This window comes from Sarcophilus harrisii, chromosome 3 (assembly GCF_902635505.1).
Source record: "Sarcophilus harrisii chromosome 3, mSarHar1.11, whole genome shotgun sequence".
NCBI classification, from domain to species: domain Eukaryota; kingdom Metazoa; phylum Chordata; class Mammalia; order Dasyuromorphia; family Dasyuridae; genus Sarcophilus; species Sarcophilus harrisii.
The window spans coordinates 430,157,855-430,180,915 of NC_045428.1; the positions used below are offsets into that span (position 1 = coordinate 430,157,855).

Sequence of the window (23,061 nt, forward strand, 5' to 3'; positions counted from 1 at the left end):
ATGCACATCAAAGTGGACAACAATCAGTTATTTAGCAAGTATTTTCTATGTAACAGGTACCATTCTAAATGCTGGTACAAATACAGGCAAAAAGTCCCTGACATCAAAGTGCTTATATTCTCATGGAAGAAGACAACATATAAGAAGGAACTGAAAAGATGTGAGGGAGGTACCCTCATTAGACTGGTGAGATCTTTTTTTTTTTCTTTGTAAGTTCATGCTTTATCACAGTGCTTGGCCCAGAATAGTTCTTAATAAATGCTTAGTGATTTGGCTTGACATCTTTTGTTTGGGACTTGATGTCTTTTTCAATGAGGTACAAGTTAGCATACATTTTGAATTTGCAGTTCACAAGAACTATCTCTTTTCTTTTTTTTGGATGCTTTTTGTTTTTATAGCAAATCATTTTTATGAATCTATCACTTTCTTTTCCCCAAAGCATTGAATCTTTCAATGTAAAAAAATTTTAAAGAAAAATAGACAGGTAAGTAAAACCAAACAACTGCTTCTGGCAAAATAGGCTATCTATCTTCCATCTCCAGTATCCCCTATCATAGTTATAAAGGAATATGGATTTTCATGAAAAGTTTCTAGCCAAGCTTGATTGTGGTAATTATACAGCATTCTGCTTCATTCTATTCCTCTATTTATATTGTTGCAAACATTGTTCATTCTGTTTTCTTGGTTCTGCTTCTTTCACTCTACATTGATTCATTTATGTTTTCTCTTGTTTTTCTGAATTCATATTTATTTTTCTTATGGTACAGCAATATTCCGTTATCCTGATCTAACACAAAGCATAATATTGTGTGTTTATTGATTCTCTAATGGATAGACTTTATTTCCAATTCTTTGCTACTACAAAATTACTGCTGAAATCAATAGGTGCATTTTGAGTACCTACTAAATGCGAGGCACTGCCTCATTACAATTGAAACATTTTTTTAAATGCACAAAAGAGAACAGTAAGAAATTCCAAAGGAAGCATAGACAAGCAAAACAATTTTGAAAACAATGTATGTTTAGAAACTTTAAAAACAAAAACAAAAAACAACGCAAAGAGTATGAAATGAAGCTTCACAACTCCATATACAATCATCTTTCTGTGTTCTTCTCTGTACGCTGAAATGCTCTGTTGGGGGGTTAAATTCAAAATAAAACTACATATATGTATATATGAAGCTTTTGAATGATTTTTTTGAAATTTTATTCTACTTCTTTGATATTTCATTGTTTGGGTTTGCCTTCTGGGACTAAACAAAATAAAGCCAATCTTTTTTCCTGGTAATAGCCTTTCAGATATTTTAAGGTAACTTTAAGGTTCAAGATGCCTTATGTCCTTTCTAGACTAAGCATCACCATTTCCTACAATCTATGCTCAAATATAATAACTCAATCAATGCCTTTTACCATTGTGGTTGTACCACCACTGGATGTTCTCTAATTTGTCAGTTTCTTAATTAAAATGTGGATACCAGAGTTGAACATATTACTTCATATCTAGTCTGACCATTTAGTATATAATGGGACTATCCTCTCCTTTTTTAATGGAAGCTATACCTTTCAGCTTAAGATTATTAGTTTTCTTTTTAGCTATATCACATTGCTCATACTGAGTGAGAAGCCCACTAAATCTCTCAGTTATTTAAGATTAACACTAGACAACTTTTCCTTGGCCCACAGTGCCTGCCTGAAATTGATTCAAACTAAAGAGCAAGATTTTATTCTCATTTCTGGATAGATTATTTCTATGTAACAGGTACCATGCTAAATGCTGGGTACAAATACAGGCAAAAAGTCCCTGACATCAAAGTGCTTATATTCTCATGGAAGAAGACAACATATAAGAAGGAACTGAAAAGATGTGAGGGAGGTACCCTCATTAGACTGGTGAGATCTTTTTTTTTTTTTCTTTGTAAGTTCATGCTTTATCACAGCGCTTGTTTTCTTCTTTAGCTTTTAAAGATATTTTTATACTGTGACTTCTTTTATTAACATCTTGTAATGTCACTCTCATCCTTCCTATTATTTCAATTTATTAAGAAGTTTCTATGCCCTCTAACCTTGGGGCCCCACTTTCTGATTGGAGGATAAAGAGCTCCTCCCAAGACCTCCACTTAAGGAAGATACACAAGCAAACTATTTCTTCATTTTCAATTTCCCTCTGAAATTCCTTTGAAATTTTCTACCATGCTCAGCAGCCTCTTCATCCTGTAAGATCCCTTCCACCCTTGAACTCATATCTTGTTAGTATCATCTGCCCTTGAGGTCTCTTCCTCTGATGGGAAGGTGGAGAGTCAAGAGATTCTCTTAATACCTCCATATAAGAGAAGACAGCTCCACTATTCCTTTAGTTTTCATTTGGCTGCATTCTTTTTTCCTTCCCCATTATACTCCCAACTGGGTACTTTCCCTTCGTATTTTATCTCTCTTTTAGCTTCATTTTATGTACTGTCTTCTTTTTCAGAATGTAAGCTTCTTGAAAGCAATGATTTCTCCCCCTTATATTTGTATTCTTAATAATTAGCACAGTGACTGGCACATAGTAACTGCTCAATAATTTTTTTTTTACTTTGCTATTGTTATTGTTAGCATATGTATTCTCTTAAAGCACATGCTTTGTCAGAATTATTGCCTTGTAGAAATAGAAAGTGCAGAGTATTTGAGATGCCAGGATTTTAATCTGTTTCACTTGCCAGTTATCAAGTGACTGAATTCCTCAAAGTATAAAAATTTAGTGAAGGTGGCCTAGCTGTACCAGACCTAAAACTATGTTATAAAGCAACAGCATCAAAACCATTTGATACTGGCTAAGAAATTGAGTAGTCAATCAGTGGAACAGATTAGATTCATGGGACAAATAGTCATTTGTTATAGTAATCTAGTATTTGACAAAAACAACAGGAAAAATTAGAAATTAGTATGGCAGAAATTAGGCATTGACCCACACCTAACACCCTATACCAAGAGAAGGTCAAAATGGGTTCGTGATTTAGAGATAAAGAGTGATATTATAAGGAAACTGGAAGAACAAAAAAGGAAGGAATTTGTGATGAAAGAAGAACTGGAGTACATTATTGAATACAAAATGGATAATTTTGATTATATTAAATTAAAAATGTTTTGTACAAACAAATCCAATGTGTACAAGATTAAAAGGGAAACATGAAACTGAGAAAAATTTTATATTCAAGGGTTCTGATAAAGGCCTCATTTTAAAAATATATAATTGACTCAAATTTATAAGAATTCAAGCGATTCTTCAACTGATAAATGGTCAAAGGATATAAACAGACAATTTGCAGATGAAGAAATTGAAACCATTTCTAGTCATATGAAATGGTGCTCTAAATCTCTATTGATCAGCAAAATGCAAATTAAGACAACTCTGAGATACCAGAATATGACAAGAAAAGATAATGATGAATGTTGGAAAGAAATTGGAAAAAAAAGGGACATTAAAACATTGTTAGTAGAGTTGTGGACTGATTCAATAATTCTAGAGATCAATTTGGAACAAAGCAAACATAACTTTTGATACAGCAGTGTCTCTACTGGAGATCCCAAAGAGATTTTAAAGGAAGGAAAGGAACCCACATGTGCAAAAATGTTTGTGGCAGCCCTTTTTGTAGTGTCAAGGAACTGGAAACTGAGTGGATGCCCATCAATTGGAGATGGCTGAATAAATTACGATATGTGAATGCTATGGGATATTATTGTTCTATAAGAAACGATCATTAGGATGATTTTAGAGAGGCCTGGAGAGAGCTACATTAACTAATTCTAAGTGAAATGAGCATAATCAGGATTTCATTGTACATGACAAAGGCAAGATTATAAAATGATCAATTTGGATGGACAAAGCTCTTCTCAACAATGAGATGAATTAGGCCAGTTCCAATGATCTTATGATGAAGAGAGCCATGTATACCCAGAAAGAGGATTGTGGAGACTGAAGGTGGATCACAGCATAGTATTTTCACTCTTTTTGTTGTTGTTTGTTTGCATTTTGTTTTAATTCTCAATTTTTTCCTTCTTGATATGATTTTTCTTGTACAGCATAATAATTGTAGAAATATGTATAGATGAATACATATATTTAACTTAAATTGGATTACTTGCCCTCTATAGGAGGAGATGAGGGAAGAGAGAGAAAAAATTTGGAACAAAAGATTTTGCCAGGGTGAATATTGAAAATTATCCATATACATGTTTTGAATATATAAAGCTTTAATAAAAAATAGTATTTTTATGTAGAAATCTCATTTATACAGGTATTCTTTTTGAAGTAAAAGTATTATATATAAGTTTGACCTTCAATTTGATTTAGCTACTCTGTACTCTGTCTGCTGCAGGATACTATGCTTCAGGATGGGATAAAAAGATGAAAAGAATGACACAGTTCTTTACCATTATTTGAAATTGGCATTTCAAATACCTTTCACCTCACACATTGAACTGTAATATATATATGCAAAGTATTGCATTGAACCACAGGTAAATAAAATGCAAAAAAGGTTGATGAAAACAATGGAGAGACCCAGATGAAATGTTCAAGTAAAATTTGATGAAGAAGGCACCTTCATTTGGGATGTACCTGTTGTTGTAATAGTAGTAGTAGAAGTAGTAGTAGTAGTAAGAGTAATCATAATAATATGCCTTACAAAATGACTTTCAAATGATTTCATATGATTTTCAATAGCAAACTCATGAGATGGGTATTGTTGTTATTATCCTCATATAATAGACAAGGAAACTGAGGTTGAAAAAGTTTGAGTGACCTTTTTAATAAAATATTACAGGTATGTTCCACGGGCAGAGCCAAGGTTTGGGAATGAATCCAAGAAGCCATTTGAGCTTTCCCAGTTTTCCTCAAAAACCTCAACTAATGGTGACAGAATAAAACTGCTCTCCAGCTCAAGATAGAGTGGAAGGACTTCAGGGAAGGTCCATTTCACTAGTGTGAAAGGGATAATCAGCCCAGCTCAGATAGTAGCCAGAAAGGACAGTGAGAGGGTCTTAATCACAGCAGAACAGCAACTGAGACACTCAGTATTGGCCCAGCTGTGGAGTAGACCAATGAGGCAGCCTCCATTTCCAGATCAGAAGGCAAATTGGCAGGTAGGGATAAAAGGTTGTTTCTTGGAGTGTAAGTAGAGGAGAAATATGAGGAATAGTAGTGATGGAGACTTATTGATAGTCCCTGTCAACTAACTGGATGTGAGGGTAATTTATGGGGCAATGTCAAATTTTGATCTTAGCTATAAACTCAGATGACTAGAAGGGTGGTATGACCATCAATGTACCTAAGAGGGTTTTAAAGAAGAGGTAATTTAAGGGGAAAAGATCTGGACAGCCTTAAATATATTGAATTTTGGGTTATAACTGGACATCACAATGTAGTGATACAGGAAAGGTGCATTTGAGAGATAGTTCAGATGTTTTTCAGTTGCCTCCAATTATTTGTGATGCTATTTGGAGTTTTTTATAGCAAAGATATTAAAATAGTTTGCCATTTATTCTAAAGATCATTTTACAGATGGAGAAACAGATAAACAGGGTTAAATGACTTACCCAGAGTCCCCAAGGTGTCTGAGACCAGATTTGACTAGCACCTTTGAGGGATTATGGATTAAATGGATTTGGGAAACCTTACAATAGAAGTGATAAACTAATTTATAGGAATTGAAGAAATCATGAAGGGAGAGAATTTATGATAAAGAAAAGGACCAGGACATCCTCCTTGTGTGGCATTCATAATAGGGAATTGTAGATTGTAAAGCAGCTAAAGAGAATAAGAACTATCATACTGATAGAAGAACAAGGTCATAAAAATGTTACCGAAGCCAAAGAAGGAAAGGAAAAGTATCTAAAGGGAGAGAGTGGTCAATGATGAAGAATCTTTTAGAGAAATCAAGAATAAGTAAAGGATTAGATCTCAATTGAGAAGTTACTTATAATCTTTGAGAACATAATTTCTTTAGATTCATGGGACCAATCAATCAGCAAGGATTTATTAAGCACAGAAAATCTAGTAGGCATTTTGGTAGGAGCTTGGGATGCAAAGCAAAACTGAAATAGTCCTAGATATCCTTTAGGAGCTTTCATTGTTATCAGAAGTGACTTCTATTAGTAGTTATAGGCAGCTAGATGGAGCAGTGTATAGAATGCTGGGCTTGGAGTTAAGAAGATCCGAGTTCAAATTTGACCTCAGACACTTATTAGATGTGTGACTCTAGATAAGTCATTTAACAAGACATTTGGCCTCGGATTTCTTATCTGCAAAATGATCTGGGGAAAGAAATGACAAACTTCTCTAATATCTTTGTCAAAACAGGACCACAGAGAGTCTGACATGATTGAAATAACTGAACAACAACTTGAAGTCACATTGTAAGAATTTGATAAGTGAATCAGTGGTGTGGAAGTGGAAACAGGGAATATGGGCTACTTTTTAAGAAACTGATCAGGTAAACAGAGCAGAAATATAGGATGGTAGCTTGGTAAACAGGGTCATGATAAAATTTGTAAAAAGATAAGGGAAATATAAGCATTTTCTTTTGTATGCAGTGGGAAAAGAGGCAGTATAGAAGGGGAAATTGAGAATGAGAGAGAAAGAGAGAGAGAGAGAGAGAGAGAGAGAGAGAGAGAGAGAGAGAGAGAGAGAGAGAGAGAGAGAGAGAACAATAGATGAAGAAACTTCCAATGAATACCAGCAGCAGATGAGATCCTGAGTACAAATGGAGGGGATTGTTTGTCAAGAATGTCTACTTCATCCCTGGAGACTAGGGTAGGATAAGGGAGCATGATTGATGGTATAAAGTGGTTCTCAAACTTCTGCATAAAGTGAGGGTTGAAATAGAATGGATATTGGTAGGGAGATTTGGAGGTTAAAGGAGATATTAGATTTGAAAAATCATTATGGATGTTGTGGTCTGAAGTCAATGAAAAGAGACCATATAATCCTGAGAAGACAGTTTGAAATTATGCAATATGAATTCAAAAAGAATTTAATTTTCATGGTTTTGCAAATTTCTCTTGTGGTATTGCATTATCTATGATTAGCAAAAGAGAAGACAAATAGGGATGGCCAATCAGAATTAAGGATTAATAGCATGGGAGAAATAGAAAAACAAAAGTTTATGTGATTCCATATGCGGAGTATGGTACCATATTAAACTGGTTAACTAGAGGGCCAAGGGTCTTAAGTAAAAAACAGAGAGATAATAAATAGTAACCCAGGAAGGACTGGGAAAGAAGTTGAGGACAAAGATATTTAGGAACATTGAGACAGTAGGAGGGAAAAAACTAATGAAAATAATAAGTTCAATAGTTCAAATAGTCTTTAAAAAGATATTTGTTTGAGAGAACAAACTCATTTGATGAAATAAAAGTAAGCAATTAAGGAAACTGGTAAGGAAAAGTTAAGGACATGGTACACTGATTATGCATATATAATCTGTGAACTTGGGTATATAGTATGTAAACTTGGGTTTTTAAGAAGGAATTTTTCACTGGTAGAATTACATTTTAAAAAATGAACCAGAATGGTTTTGTTTTTCTACAAACTGTCTTCCAAGAAAATATTATACCTAATGGTTTAAGTCTCCATAGGGTACAAACCTTTGCCTCTATTCCATAAGGAAGAAAATACTTTGAAAATATCCTTGAGAGGAAAAATTGTAACAAAAGGTTTTGCAATCATCAATGCTGAAAAATTACCCATGCATATATCTTTGTAAATAAAAAGCTATAATTAAAAAAAAGAAAATATCCTTAAGACAACTCAGTTTCTCCTACAGCATTTTTGGTTTTAATGCAGCATATATTATTTATCATCTGAAAAGCATCATTTTTCCTTTAAATATGTGATTGAAGAAAATCGATGGCTTCTCAAATATTATTTCTATTATATTTTTGGGCAAAAATGTTACTTCATAGGAACACCTCTCCAATTTTATCATAGCAGAGAAAAAAGAAATGATCCAATTCACAGAAATACCCATTTGTAAGTATGTGAGGTATACCAAAAAATACTTTTTCTTAAAGGTGTACATATATGTACTTTTGCTTTACTTTTTAAATTTGGAAAGTTTCCTTTTCCTCTTTGTAAATATATAGTGTATATAAAGAATTGGAAATAAATTAAAGGATATTTGCATTGTTACAAATAAAATGAAGCAATAGTTATAAATTAGCTAAGAAAAACTCCAGGGTAGAGCCAAAAATGGAAGAGTCACAAAGTTAATCCAAAAAGTTTAAATGTAATAGAAATATATGGTAGAGAAACACTTAAAAAGAAAATTTAATCCATAAAACAAATCTTAAATATCACTTTGGGAATGTTGCATAATTCACTTATCATCATGAGTAACTGATAATCATGAAATAAAATGACAGCAGCTTAAATACAACCTTAAAAAGATGAAGTATCTCTCCCTTAATTAATGTCTACAAAGAGCTTTAATGATGAAAAGTGCTATTAAGTGCCAAGTATTATTAATTATTTTCTACTTCGAGAAGGATTGAGTCTCATTATAGCCTGTTTTAAATATTTTTAAATATTTAGAGAGTAAGCAAATGCAAACAAGCCAAATAAAAAGATATCTTCCTTTCTAGGTGAAATTATAAACTAAATCTGGAGGGAAAATATTACTTACCTAATAAATACAGGAAGTTCACAAATACTTCAAAAATGTCTGATACTATTTTTTCTTAATTTTCTTCTTTTATAATTTTGTTATTTATATAAACTGAGGACTATTTGTACCACATATAACAAAGGACCCATTGAAAATACTCACAAATTTCAGTGGATTGATGATGGTGATGATGATAATGATAGGAAGTTAACATTTATTTATAGCACTATAAGTAAACTATAAACTTAATTATAAAATATAAATTATAGAATATAAACTATATTTATATAGTACTTACTATATGCCAGACACTATGTTAAGCACTTTACAATTATTATTATTGCATTTGATCCTCATAACAATTATGGGAAGTAGATGCTATAATTATCTCCTTAGATGAGGAAACTGAGGTGAAATGAAGCAAAAAGACTTGCCTAGGGCCAGATAGTTAGCAAGCATCTGAAATTGAGAGGGATGAGGAGTGAGGTGGGGGTGGGGGGTGTGGAGCCAAGATGGCAAGTAAAGGTAGGAAGGTGCTCCAGCTCTCCCAGTTTCCTGAAAAACCATATAAAACCAAGCCTCTGAACAGAGTCTGACTGAATGAAATCGTTCTATAGCTCAAAATAAACTGAAAAAAAAAAAAAAAAAACTTCAAGAAAGATCAGTTTCACTGGGGAGAAAAGGGTGTTCAACCCAGCTCAGACAGACTCTGGAAAGCCAGTGAGAAGGTCTTAATCACAGCAAATCAGCAACTAACACCCTCAGTCCTGCCTCAGTAGAGGAGCAGATCAGTGGGGAAGTCTCCAATACCATCTCAGAAAGCAATCTCTGAGAAACCAGGCTGTTTCTTGAAAAGAGCAGGCAAAGTTATTCCCTGCAAACACAAGAGACCCCTGTGCTCAAAGTCAAGGCTCAGAACCGCACTAGAAGCTTGGGGCAGCGCCCCATGTGCCCCAGGAGAAGAGTTCAACCATAAAAGTTAAAAAAAAGAGGAAATACCAAAAGAAATGTAAAGAAAATGAGCAAGAAATAGAAAATAGCCTTGACCTTAGAAAGCTACTACAGGGACAGGGCAGACCAAAACAAAACACAGACAGGGACAGAATGTCCAATAGAGACAATCTAAAAGTGATATGAATTGTTCTCAAGCTCAAAGAGGCTTCTTGGAAGTGTTCATAAAAGACTTTAAAAGGAAAATAAGAGAGATAGAAGAAAAAATGAGAAATTTGTAAAATCAAGCCATATATTTTTGGTTTCTGACTATGACATCAGTGTGATTCATGGATATCCCAGATCTCTTAAAGCTGCTTTAGTTTGGAATCTTTCTCCCAGTGCTTCCATGGGACATGCATGACTTGGATGCAGGAATGGCACAGAATGATATTAATTGTTTAGTCATACCTACAATTTGTCCTCTATGTCAGGCTCCATTTTCTTTGTAGAAAGTGCCAAGGAAAAGGGAGATACCTGGAAGAAAAAAATAGTTTGCCTTCATTTTTAAAATTTTTTGTGAGTAGTGGACCAGGTTACTTTGACCACTTATGGAAGAAAATTGGCAACTCAAGGGACTAGATGTTCAGTTCTGGGCTATATTCCTGCTGCCCTTATATTTAGCTTTGTGACTGGTTGCTTGCCTAGATCCTCCCTAGTCCAGATGGCATGGTGCTGAATTAGAACTAGCTGATGCCTACTTCTCTTCTGCTTTTTTTTTTGAGTTACCACTTCCACTCATGAGTAATCATTTCCTGTAAATTCCAATAATATTTCACCTGTGAAATGTACTGCATAATTACATTATTTTCTTAATTATCTTGATGACAAAGTTAAAAGATGGAACCAAATGTTTGTCTATGGCAGCAGTCAGTGTGTAAGCATTTATTAAGTGCTCAGTAAGTGTCAAGCATTGTACAGAGTGGCTTCCCTGTTCCAATGGTCTACAGATAATACCCATTACCTGAGATTTTTAGGAATGATCAAAGCCTTATTTGCGTCATTATACTGTGCCTACTCTTTATAGAGGCTCTCTGAAAAATAACTATTATATAGTAATTTTGAAAGATTTGTGGAATACTATAGCATAAATTTTTCATAGCTTTGTATGTAATATGGTTATTATCATCACCTCCTCTGCCATCATCATCATCTTTATCAATAAGCATTTGTTAATCATTTACTATGTAATGGCATTATGCCAAGTACTGGAGGAAAAAAGAAAGACAAATCTGTTCAGTAGTTTTGTGAGGAATTACTTTTCATATTTGAGAAACCTGAGGTCACTGCAGTGGGAGGTTAAGACTGACAGTGGCAATATCGAATTGGGAATAGGAGGAGAAGTACCTGTGGTGAAGTTCCCAGTCAGAGTTGGATAGAAGCAACATTGATCATTTAGACAACCTTCCTGGACTTGGAGTTTGAATGTTGCAACTTGTCTTAAACACTTACTAGCTTATTGATTCTTTCTTGTTATTTCAGTCATGTTTAACTCTTCATGATCCCATTTGGAGTTTCCTTGGCAAAGATAGTTCACCACTTCCTTTTCCAGTTCATTTTCCAGATTAGGAAACTGAGGCAAACAGAGTTAAGTGACTTGCCGAGGGCCACACAGCTAAAAATTGTCTGAGGCCAGATTTAAACTCAGGAAGAGGCATCTGCCTACCTCCAGGCCAGGTACTCTATCCATTTTACCATCTAGCTGCCCCTATATGGGTCATTTAACTTTTCTCATTCTCATTAGCTTCTATAAAATAGGAGTGATAATAGTACCTATTTCACAAGGTTTTTATGAGTATTGGATGAGAACATATGTGAATTGGTTTATAAACTTAGAAGTACTAAATAAAAGATAGATGTTTATTATTAGCAATATTTTGTTCCTTTCTGAAATACATGCAGACTGTGGAGGTAGAAAATAAACACAGGTTGCAGTCATCTTAGAAATCTACAAAAATAGAATTGCTAAATCTCAAGAATACAAAGAACCTCAAAGGTCCCCAAGGGTATCAAAATCAAATAGAAATAGGGGCAGCTAATCTATGTTTTAGGATCCTTTCAGGCTATATATTGCTTAGTTTTAAAATGTAATATTTCCTATGTTTTATTATAATTTTTATTTTGTGAAATATATGCCATTTATATTTTAATCTGGCTCCACCACTACTGTTGTGAGCCTCATGTTAGATTCCTCTGCTCTGGACCAATCCATAAATGATCAGGAATCCCCTCTACAATGAATCAATAAATCAACTTATTTTTATTTATTATTTATTAATCTTAATATGTGACAAATATCATACTAAGTACTGGAGTAAAGGTAGGGGAGAATATAAAGGGAAGTAAATACAAAAAAAAAAGAAAAAAGAAAAATATAGTCCCTACTATCGAGTTTATATTTCTTTTTATTTTTTTTATTACTTTATTTATTTATTTAAACATTCAGTTAAATAAAGTTTTTGACTTCCAAATTGTCTCTCCTTTCAGCCCCCTCCCCCAACCATTAAGAAGACATCTAAAGTCATGCAAAACCTATTTTCATATTAGCCATGTTACAAAAATATAAACAAAAAGCCAAGAAAAACAAGAAACAAAGAAAAAGTATGCCTCAATCTACATTCAGAGTTCATTAGTTCTCTCGCTGGAGGTGTGTAGCATTTTTCATCTTACATCTTTTGGAATTATCTTAGATTATTATATTGATTCGAGAAGCAAAGTCTTTCAAAGTTGATAATTATTACAATATTGCAGCTACTGTGTATAGTGTTTTCCTTGTTCTGCTCAATTCACTTTGCATTTGTTCTTATAAGTTTTCCCAGATTTTCTAAAATCATTGTTTTATTGCACAGTATTCCATTATACTCATATATCACAACTTTGTCAGTCATTCTTCAATTGATGAGAAAACTTCAAATTTCCAATTCTTTGCCTCCTCAAAAAAGCTGGCATAAATATTTTTGTACATAGAGATCCTTTTCCCTTTTCTTTGATTTCTTTGGGATATAACCTTGGTAGTATTATTTACAAGGTCAGAGTGTATACACAATTTTTGAGTTATTTGAGTGTACTTCCAAATTATCCTCCAGAAGGGTTGGACCAGTAATACCTACAATCCATTAATGTACCTATTTCCTCACATCCCCTCTAGCTTTTGTCATTTTCCTTTTCTGTCCATTTAGGTAATCTGATAGGTGTGAGATACTAACTCTGAATCATTTTAACTTGTATTTCTCTAACCAATAGTGATTTAGAACATTTTTATGTGAACTGATAGTTTTAAGTTCTTCTAAAAATTGGCAGTTCATATTTTATGATTCTTTATCAATAGGGAAATTATTCTTATTTTTATAGATCTGGTTCAGTATCTATATCATTGAGAATTAAGGTCTTTATCAGAGAAACTTTCTATAAATTCCTATCATCATAATACCATATCACATTTTCCCTCTCCCTCCATTTCTTGCTTTCCTTCTAATTTTGGCTTCATTTGGGGTTTTTTGTACAAAAATGTTTTAAGTTCATTTAATTAAAATTATCAATTTTGCTTTCTGTAACATTCTCTATCTTTGATCGTAAACTCTTTCCTTATCTATAGATATGACAGGTAAATGTTTCCATGCTCCCTTAATTTTCTTATCACATTACCCTTTATGTCTAAATTAGATATCCATTTATTTTAGGATTCTGTTTTTTTTTTCTTCAATCCACTCTGCTATTCACTTCCATGTAATATTTCCTGTTTTATTATATTTTTTATTTTGTGAAATATATGCCATTTATATTTTAATCTGGCTCCACCACTACTCTTGTGAGCCTCATGTTAGATTCCTCTGCTCTGGACCAATCCATAAATGATCAGGAATCCATTCACAATTATGATTATCAGTTCTGTATTCACCTCCATAATATTTTCTCCCCTTTATATACTTTTGTTCTCTCCTCCTACCCTATCCTCAATCATGTGTTTTTTTTTTTTTGCCCATCCCACCTTCTACCTTATTTTCTATTAATCCTTTGTCCCTTCTCTTACCTTTTTCCCAAATATTTCTACCCTCTCTTCTATGTTGTCTCTCCCTTTTATTTTCCTCTTTCTTCTCCTACTTCTTTATAGGGTTAGATAAATTTCTATACTCATCTGAACTCTTAAGTTATTCCCTCTTAGAGCCAAAACTGTGGTTTTCTTGTGGGATCTTTCCAAAAGTAATCAATGGATTCTTCAATCAGTATTTCCCCTACTGTTTCTAGACTATTGAAGCAATTTTTCTTAATGATCTCTTGTAGAATTCTATCCAGACTCTTTTTTTGGTCATGGCTTTCAGGTAGGCCAAGAAATTTTAAATTGTCTCTTCTGAATCTATTTTCCAAGTTGGATATTTTTCCAATGAGATTTTTCACATTTTCTTCCATTTTTTCACTATTTTTAGTTTGTTTGACTGATTCTTGCTGTCTTACAAAGTAATTAGCTTCCATTCATTCTGTTCTGGTTTTTAATATGTAATTTTCTTTAGTTAGTTTTTGTATCTTTTTTTCCAAATGTTTAATTATACTGTTTTAGGAAGTGTTTTCTTTAGGCAATTTTTTTTCTTTCCTTTTCCAAGCTATTGACTCTCATTTCCTTTCTCATTTTTTCTTCTGTCTCTTTTATTTGATGTTTTAAAGTCTTTTATGAGCACTTCCTAGAAGCTCATTAGGCTTTAGGCCAATTAATATCACTCTTTGCCTCTGTGGATATTCTGTCCTTGTCTGAAGTTGTGTTTTGGTCTGTCCTGTCACCATAGTAAGTTTCTATGATCAAAGTTATTTTCTGTTTTTTGCTCATTTTCTTTCCATTTATTTTGGTATTTCTTATTTTACTTTTTAGGTGGTGCTCTGATCCTAGGGTAAAAAGGATATTGTTCTAAGCTTTCTGTGCAGCTCTGAATTGTAGCTTTGAGCACAGGAGCCCCTTGTATTTGCTCTTTTCAGGAAATAGCTTGGTTTCTCAGAGTTTGCTTTCAGAGTTAGGACTAGAAGCTGCTCCACTGATCTGCTTCTCTACTGAGCCAGGACTGAGGCTCTTAGTTGCTGATTTGCTGTGATTAACACCTTCTTCTTAGCTTTCCCACAATCTATCTGAGCTGGGCTAAACACCCTTTTCACCTCAATGAGACTGACCTTTTTTGAAGTTATTTTCAGTCTATCTTGAGCTGGAGATGGGTTTTGTTCTATCAGACTCTGTTCAAAGGCTTGGTTTCATGTGGTTTTCAAGGGAAACTTTAAGTATCCATTTTGATGTTATCTTGGCCTATAGTGTGAAATGCTGGTCTACTCTAAGTTTCTTCCAAACTGTTTTCTGGTTTTCTTAGCAATTTTCGATAGAAGATGAGTACTCCTCTCAAAAGCTTAGATCTTTGGGTTTATCAAACACTAGATTACTATGGTCATTTATTACTTTGTATTGTGTATACCATCTATTATGCCGATCTACCACTCTTTTTCTTAACCAGTATCAGATTCTCATGATTGCCACTTTCTAATATAGTTTGAAATTAAGTACTCTTAGGCTAACTTCCTCCTTGGAGGTGCAGTGGAGAGGTGCAGTTTGGCTAACTATCATTCCCCTTTCATCTCTGCCCAATTTTCATCTCTTTTTTGTATTTATTGCTTCTACCATTTTGATTCTGACATCTCACTATTGACTCACTTTCAACTTGTAGTTTACTGAAATTCCCAGATATATTTTCAGGCAAAAGTATAACCTAGCCTTCTTCAAATTATATTTGTGGATGAATCTTTTTTTCTAACTTGTGTATGAGTTTATATATATATTCCTATTGAATTTTACCTTTCTAAATTCAGTCTAATGCTCTACTCTGTCAATATCTTCTTGGTTCCTGACTCTTGTCATATGGTACATTAACATTGATTTTCCCAGCTATCTGAATATTTGATAAGTGCGTCATTTATACCTTAGAAATCCTTTTGGGTTTCTCTTTTGGTGAACAACACACAGAAAATGACATGGAAAGATAATATATGACATTAAATCTTGGTGACTTCTTGGATTGTCTTTTATCTTAACTATCACAAGGCAAAAGGAAAGACTTTAAGTTTGGGGAAGATGAGGAGTGCCTGAAATGGGAAAGAATGACCATAAAAAGGGAAAGTGGAAGCACCATGAGTTAACCTTATTCCCCTTAAATTGTTCTCTGAGCTAGCTCTGAAGCCTGAGGCCTCACCCATTGGCAGCAAGGATATGCTGGTGTTTAGGATATCAATTTCTCAGAAAGCCCCCAATGAGGGCAAGTACACTATCAATTGTGTTGAATAGAATCTAAATTTGCGAATTATATGCCTAACCCTTGAGGAAAATTCGCAGGAAGTGATTTGAATGCAAGATTACATATTAGGAGTTTCAGGAAACTGTTTTACTTATTACTTCTTGCCAGGGACCAAACATTAAAGTTCTTTACTTCATCAGAGTGAGTGAGCAGTTTGGTGCCAGAAATTATATTACTCCCTGTGGTTCACCCTAGCATCCAGCATGGATATTTCATTAAGCTTTAAATATAGATATATTGAGCCAAGATGCTCATCACCACAGGCTTCTTCCCAGTGTATGCATTCATATTCCCTTTCTCTCTTGGCTGAATTTGTTTTTCTGAGGGACATATGGGAACTATTTGTCTTTGAAACATTCTCTCCTCCCCCCTACCTTCCTGCCTTTTTCTTATATTTTCTGAGTGTGGTATGTAGACAGAAATGGGGAAAGGTATCTAATGACAGTGGAACATAACATGCAAAATAGTAAGCTGCCATAGGGAGGAGAGATGATGGTAATTGTCAAGAGATAAATTGCCATTGGAAAGAATATCAAGAATGGAAGTGGCGGGTGGAGAATGTTGATAGTCTGTGCAATATAGTAGTTTTTAAAATGTTCATTTCTATGGATTAAAGTAATTGCTCATCTATGCTAGCAAAAGGTGCTTTAGATCAATTTTGGAAACCTTATTATTGGAATGTGCTAAATTTTAATTATTCCACTTCCTGCCTGGTATATTAATGTTGTGATTACCCTTGAAAGGGTATTATCCATGGTGATTTATGCAAAACTCCTTTGGCTCTATAGTTCTATCAGTTTCAATTAAAACAGGCCATGGAGGATGATTGTAGGCTGTAGATCATCATTATTTTCTCCAGAAGGAAAGACCAGTTTACTTAATGCATTACCTATAGTTAGTGGTCTGGAACCATTGCTTCTTTTCATCAGTGAGCTGGGGAAAGAGAGAGAGACAGAGAGAGAAAGAGAGAGATGGACAGAGAGACAGAGACAGAGAGAGACAGAGACAGAATCACAGAGAGAGACAGAGACACAAGACACAGACAAATAGACACAAATACAGACACACAGAGACAGAGACAGAGAGAGATGTAGAGCCTGGTGATCTTGGGTTTGGAGGGAGTTATGATCATATAATACAATGTGCTTTGCCTGTGAAACAATTAGGGACAATGCTTCCCTTGCCTGAAATATTTAAGGCTGAGCAGACCCAGAGGAAAGTCTCAAATAGCTAACATTTCCTGGTTCTCCTCAGCAATGTTTGGGTAAATCTCCTGGCACCATAGATTCTTGGATCCAATTATTAAGTAAGCATCTTTTCTGCAATGGAGAGCTGAGCTATGTGCTCATTTATCTCAATGACTTGAGCTATCTAGAGGTCAAAGGGGTTACATGGTGAATCCCCAGTGTCCACTTTCTCTAATTACTAACTTGGCCACACAGTCATTCAAATTTCATTTTTGCTTGGCAGTTCTCCCTAAACTTCTTCCAAACTATGTCACAGTTTGGCTGCCTGTACTAGGAGAAGTTCTTCTTGAGCACTAGGGACTCTACAGACAACCCTGATTTCAGAGGTAGTTTCATTTTAATCAGTCACATTGGGAAACTCCCCAAAATAGAGTATCCACCCTTTGCCAACTGTGAGCTCTATGAACAGCTTGCCAGGATCAGACCACACTTTTCATAAAAAGAAACAGTTTCAGGCAACTTCATCCTAATAACAAGGCTAGGATCTCATGTCATTATTGAATCCCAGAATATAAGTAGTGGATGGAATTTCAGGAGGTCATTTGGTCTACGTTTCTGCCTTCAGACAGCTAAAAGCTTAAATTGGCTGATTTAAACTGTCTCAGTCATGCAATGAGTGCATTTCAATTCTACTGTAGTTAAAAAAAAAAAAAAAAAAAAAAAAAAAAAAAAAAAAAGCTAGTACTATCCAAGGTTGTCAAATCTTGTTTTTGAAAGATTGCCAAGAACAAAGTCCACAAGTCACTCTTATAAAGCAAGTATTACATTTTTCTCCTTTTCTTTTTTTGGTGAGGCCAGACTTATGACTTTGTTGCTATAATGGAAGGTAAGGAAATTCCCTCTTCCAATTTAGATGGGTGCTTTTTCTTCAACATGGAGTCTTGGAGAATTGTTTGGGAGCTTTAGAAAGTAAAATTATATATCCATGTAATAATACATAACCCACCAATTAACTACAAAGTACATATGAAGGAAGAGGCTATTTAAATTCAGAGAAAAAATTGATAAATAGAAATAGATATAGAATGATTTTGTACACACACACACACATATACACACACACACATATTTGTGTCTACTGGTAGCCATTTCTAGGGTGGTGGGGAAGGGGAAGAAATAAAGGAAAAGAAGAAATTTACACATAACTTTATTATACATTGTTGGTGGAATTGTGAATGGATCCAACCATTCTGGAAAGCAATTTGGAACTATGCTCAATAACTTACAAACTGTGCACATACCCTTTGATTCAGTAATATTTCTACTGGGCTTATATCCTAGAGAGATCTTAAAGGAGGGAAAAGGACCCACATATGCAAAAATGTTTGTGGGATTGCTTTGTAGTGGCAAGAAACTGGAAATTGAATGGATGCCCATCAGTTGGAGAATGGCTGAGTAAGTTATGGTATATGAATGTTATAGAATATTATTGCTCTGTAAGAAACAATCAGTAGGATGATTTTAGAAAGACCTGAAGAGACTTATATAAACTGATGCTGAGTAAAATGAGCAAAACCAGGAGATCATTATATACAGAGACAGCAGGATTACATGAGGAGCAATTCTGATGGACATGGCTCTTCTCAACAATGAGATGATTCAGGCCAATTCCAACGATCTTGTGATGAAGAGAGACATTTGTATCCAGAGAGAGGACTGAGTGTGGACAACATAGCATTTTCACTTTTTTGTTGTTTGCTTGCAGTTTGCTTTCTTTATCAGAAGGTTTTTCCCTTCTTGATCTGATTTTTCTTGTGTAGCAACATAACTGTATAAATATGAATCCATATGTTGGATTTAACATATATTTTAACATATTTAACATGTATTGGATTACCTGCCATCTAGGGGAAGGAGTGCATGGAAGGAGGAGAAAATCTGGAAAACAAGGTTTTGCAAAGATCAATGCTGAAAAATTACCCATCCATATGTTTTGTAAATAAAAAACTTTAATAAAAAAAAAAGAAAAAAAGATAACTTTATTATATACCTAAAAAGAATATTGATGTTCATATAATAAATTTGCAGTTTCATGTGCCATCACCTTTTTTATTATGTGTTATGGAAATGTTTGTTGTGTTCCGTAAATTAAAAATAAAATAAATAAAAAATTTTTAAAGAGTTAAAATGATTTATTCACATAATGAAGTCATTGTGTATCAGAGGATGGATTTCTTTGAAAAAAGCCAACACCAATTATTGTTATTTATAATTTATAGTTATGGAATTGGCTAGAGCAATGAAAGATCAAGTAGCTTGTCCAGGGTCATAAAACTAACATATCCGTTCAGACTCTTGAGTTTTCTTGATTCCAGAGTTAGCTATCTACCAACTGTGCCAAAGCACTTTCTTCAAAATAGATATCTGTATCTGTATGTAAATATATATAGAAATATAGTATAAGAATGTACCCTGATGATGTTTCAACTAGGTGCCCCAGCAAGTCACTTAATTCTTTTTTTTTTTTTTTACTCAGTTTCTTCAATTATAAAATGAAGATAATTAAAGTACCTACCTTACAAGGTTTTGGGGAAAATTAAATGACATATTTGTAAAGTATATAACACAGTGCCTGGCATACAGTAGGTGCTATATAAATGCTTATCTCTTTCCCTCCCTCTCTTCTTTCCCTCCTGTCCAACACATGCTGTCAAGTATGTGAAAATATTCCTCCAGATTACTCCAGAAATGGTAGTGATATGGAACAAAGAGTTTATAGGGAAAAATGGACACCAAAGATAAAGTTCATGTTCATCATTTTAATACTAAAATCCAGCACTAAGATGTGGGATTGCAAAAGTTAGGGGTAACCCAAGATGATCTATGTACCATGGGATTTTGCAGAGATCTGTTGCCTTGTTCACATCTTAGCCTCATCCCAACAAAGTTGTATTGTGATTAGCCCATGCTTCAAGGCCAGTGGACATTCACCATTCTATCCCAGCATGGCTGGTGACTATTGAGAGCACTTCTTAGGTGATCCTGATAAAGCCAGGTATGACTGTGATGTTCTGCCCAAAGTCTAAGACTTACAAGTCATACAAAAAGCATGATTCTGCAGGCCTTCATTTAGGAACTAATTGTTTTATTAGTCTCACACTTTGTCTTCGAGCCTCTCCAAGGACATGCTAGCCTTTTAAACATGTTGTTCTGTCGATCAGCGTGCCATCAGACAGTTGGATATGACAGATAAGACTCCTAAAATTGGGTAAGGATAGCTGGGCACAGAGTAAGCATTTGAGAAATGTGATTACAATGCTTGTGTCTTAACTATCACTAAAACACTTGTGTTTGTTGTCCTTTTAATGAATGTACTTGAGAAGATTAGCAAAATTATCTAATTAGATAGACATTCCAGGCCTGAAGATTGACTAACATTAGCTTTTTAAATGCCTAGATAATGTGGAAATAGACAGCAGACACATAGGTAGATAGCCTTAAGCTTTTAGATGTTGAAAGGTAAGTTGTTCATTGATAGTTTTACACTTAAATGCTTATGGTCTAGAAGTCAAACTGTAGGGAAAATTACAGGCTTTTTCACATTGATCAAAGCTTGAAAAAGAATACACATTCATCTAAACTTTATTTTATAAATTATATGGAATTGATTTCCTATAGTTATAGTTCTTCATTATTCTTGAAGGACAGACTGGTAATTTAAAACCACATTTAAATATGTATAGAGATTTGTATGTTCCACATACTTTGCTATGAAGATTTATTTTGTACTACATGTAGAATTTGTATTATTAATCATTCACCCCCAAATAGTATTTATTCATTGAATGGTTAAATGAACTGCAAAGTTAATTTGAAACTTCCACCCAAAAGCATAATTTTCAAAATCAAACAAAAGCAATCTAAGGAAAATAACACTTTTTTTCCCCAAATGAATCTATTGGGGTCAGAGGCAAGATATGGGGTCAAGGGAAATTGAAGAGGGATAAATTTTATATTGGAAAAAGAATTTAATTTCTTACTTAAATATGTACCTTAAATATAGGCTAACTGAAGTATCAACATGAATACCTATGATAAGTTTCATTTTAGAAGCTCTAAGTTGGAAGAGACTGCAGGCTTTCTGGTACAGGCCATGCCTGATGAAGAATATGCTCTATTATATATTAACAGGACATCTTCTGGCTTTTGCTCAAAGCTTTTCAATTGGGAGTCACTACTGTCTAACCCCACTTTTGGGAGATCTAATTGAAAGAGTTTTTCTTTACATCATTACAATTCTTTTCTTTAAAAGTTCTATTGTTCTGCCTTAGTTCTATGTTCTTAAATAGTATGAATATAATTTTTCTAGATGATACCTCTTCAATTCCTTGAAGAGAACTATAATGTTTCCTTAGTTTTCTCTTTTCTGGTCTAAATTTCCCCAGTTTCTTCAGCTGCTCCAACTAGAAGCCTGAACTAGAGGCCCTTCAAAAGAGTGTGCCAGTAAGTCAACTAGCATTTATTAAGTACTTACAAGGTGCCAAGTCTGATGTTAAGCACTGAGGATACAAAGAAAAGTTAAAAGAAAATAACCAAAAATTCCCTGTTCTCAAGGAGCTTGCAGTATAAAGAAATAAAGTAAAAAACAAACAAACAAACAGAACTATATACAAATAAGATATATTTTGAATAAATTGGGGGTTGTCTCAGAGGGAAGGCCCTAAAATTAAGGAGAACTTGAAAAGATTTCTTATAGAACGTGGCACTTTAGATGAGATTTGAAGGAAATAGGGAAATTAGGGTATATAGATGAGAAGGGATAGTACTCCAGATATGGAAGATAGCCAGTGAAAATGCTCAATGTTCTATTTGAGGAACAACAAGGAGGTCAGTAACATTGGACTATAGAGAACATTTGTGTATATATGTATGTGTACATAAAAACTCATTTTCACTGACTAAAAGAACTTCTAGGAGAATCGATCCATTCTCCAAATGATAAATGGTCAAAGGAGATGAACAGTTTTCAGATGAAGAATTGAAACTATTTCTAGTCATTTGAAAAAAGTGCTCTAAATCACTAATGATCAGAAAAATACAAATTAAGACAACTCTGAGGTACTGCTACATATCTCTCAGATTGGTTAAAATGACAGGAAAAGGTAATGACAAATGTTGGAGGGGATGCAGGAAAACTGGGACACTAATACATTGTTAATGGATCTGTGAACTGATACAACCATTCTGGAGAGCAATTTGGAACTATGCCCAAAAGGCTAAAAAATGTGCATACCTTTTGATACAGCAGTGTTTCTAAGGGACTTATATCCCTAAGAGATCTTAAAGGAGGGGAAAAGACCCACATGTGCAAAAATGCTTGTGGCAGCCCTTTTGTAGTAACAAGAAACTGGAAACTGAGTGGATGCCCATCAGTTGGAGAATGGGTAAATAAGTTATGGTAAATGAATGTTATGGAATATTATTGTTCTGTAAGAAACGATCAGCAAGATGATTTCAGAGAGGCCTTGAGAGACTTACATGAGCCGATGCAAAGTGAAATAAGCAGAACCAGGAGATTATTATAAAAGGCAACAACAAGACTATAAGATGATCAATTCTGATGGACATGGCTCTTCTCAACAATGAGATGATTCAGACCAGTTCCAATGATCTTGTGTTGAAAAGAGCCATTGGTACCCAGAGAAAGCACTGTGAGGACTGAGTGACTACAGCATAGTATTTTCACTTTTTGTTTTCTTTTTCATTTTTTCTCCTTTTTGATCTGATATTTTTTGTATAGCATGGTAATTGTGGAAATATATATAGAAGAGTTGGCACATTTTTTAACATATATTAAACTACTTGCCATCTAGGAGAAGGGGTGGGGGAAGGTAGAGAAAATTTGGAATACAAGATTTAGCA

General features: G+C 34.2%; 1 long non-coding RNA gene across 1 annotated transcript in view; it reads left to right on the forward strand.

Annotated features, from left to right (window-relative positions):
• The window catches only part of LOC116422088, a 40,417-nt gene that overhangs the window by 16,275 nt on the left and 1,081 nt on the right, over positions 1-23,061 (forward strand). The window contains exon 3 of the long non-coding RNA XR_004232676.1: positions 21,585-21,642. This is a non-coding gene — a long non-coding RNA (uncharacterized LOC116422088). The remainder of the gene's footprint in view (positions 1-21,584; positions 21,643-23,061) is intronic.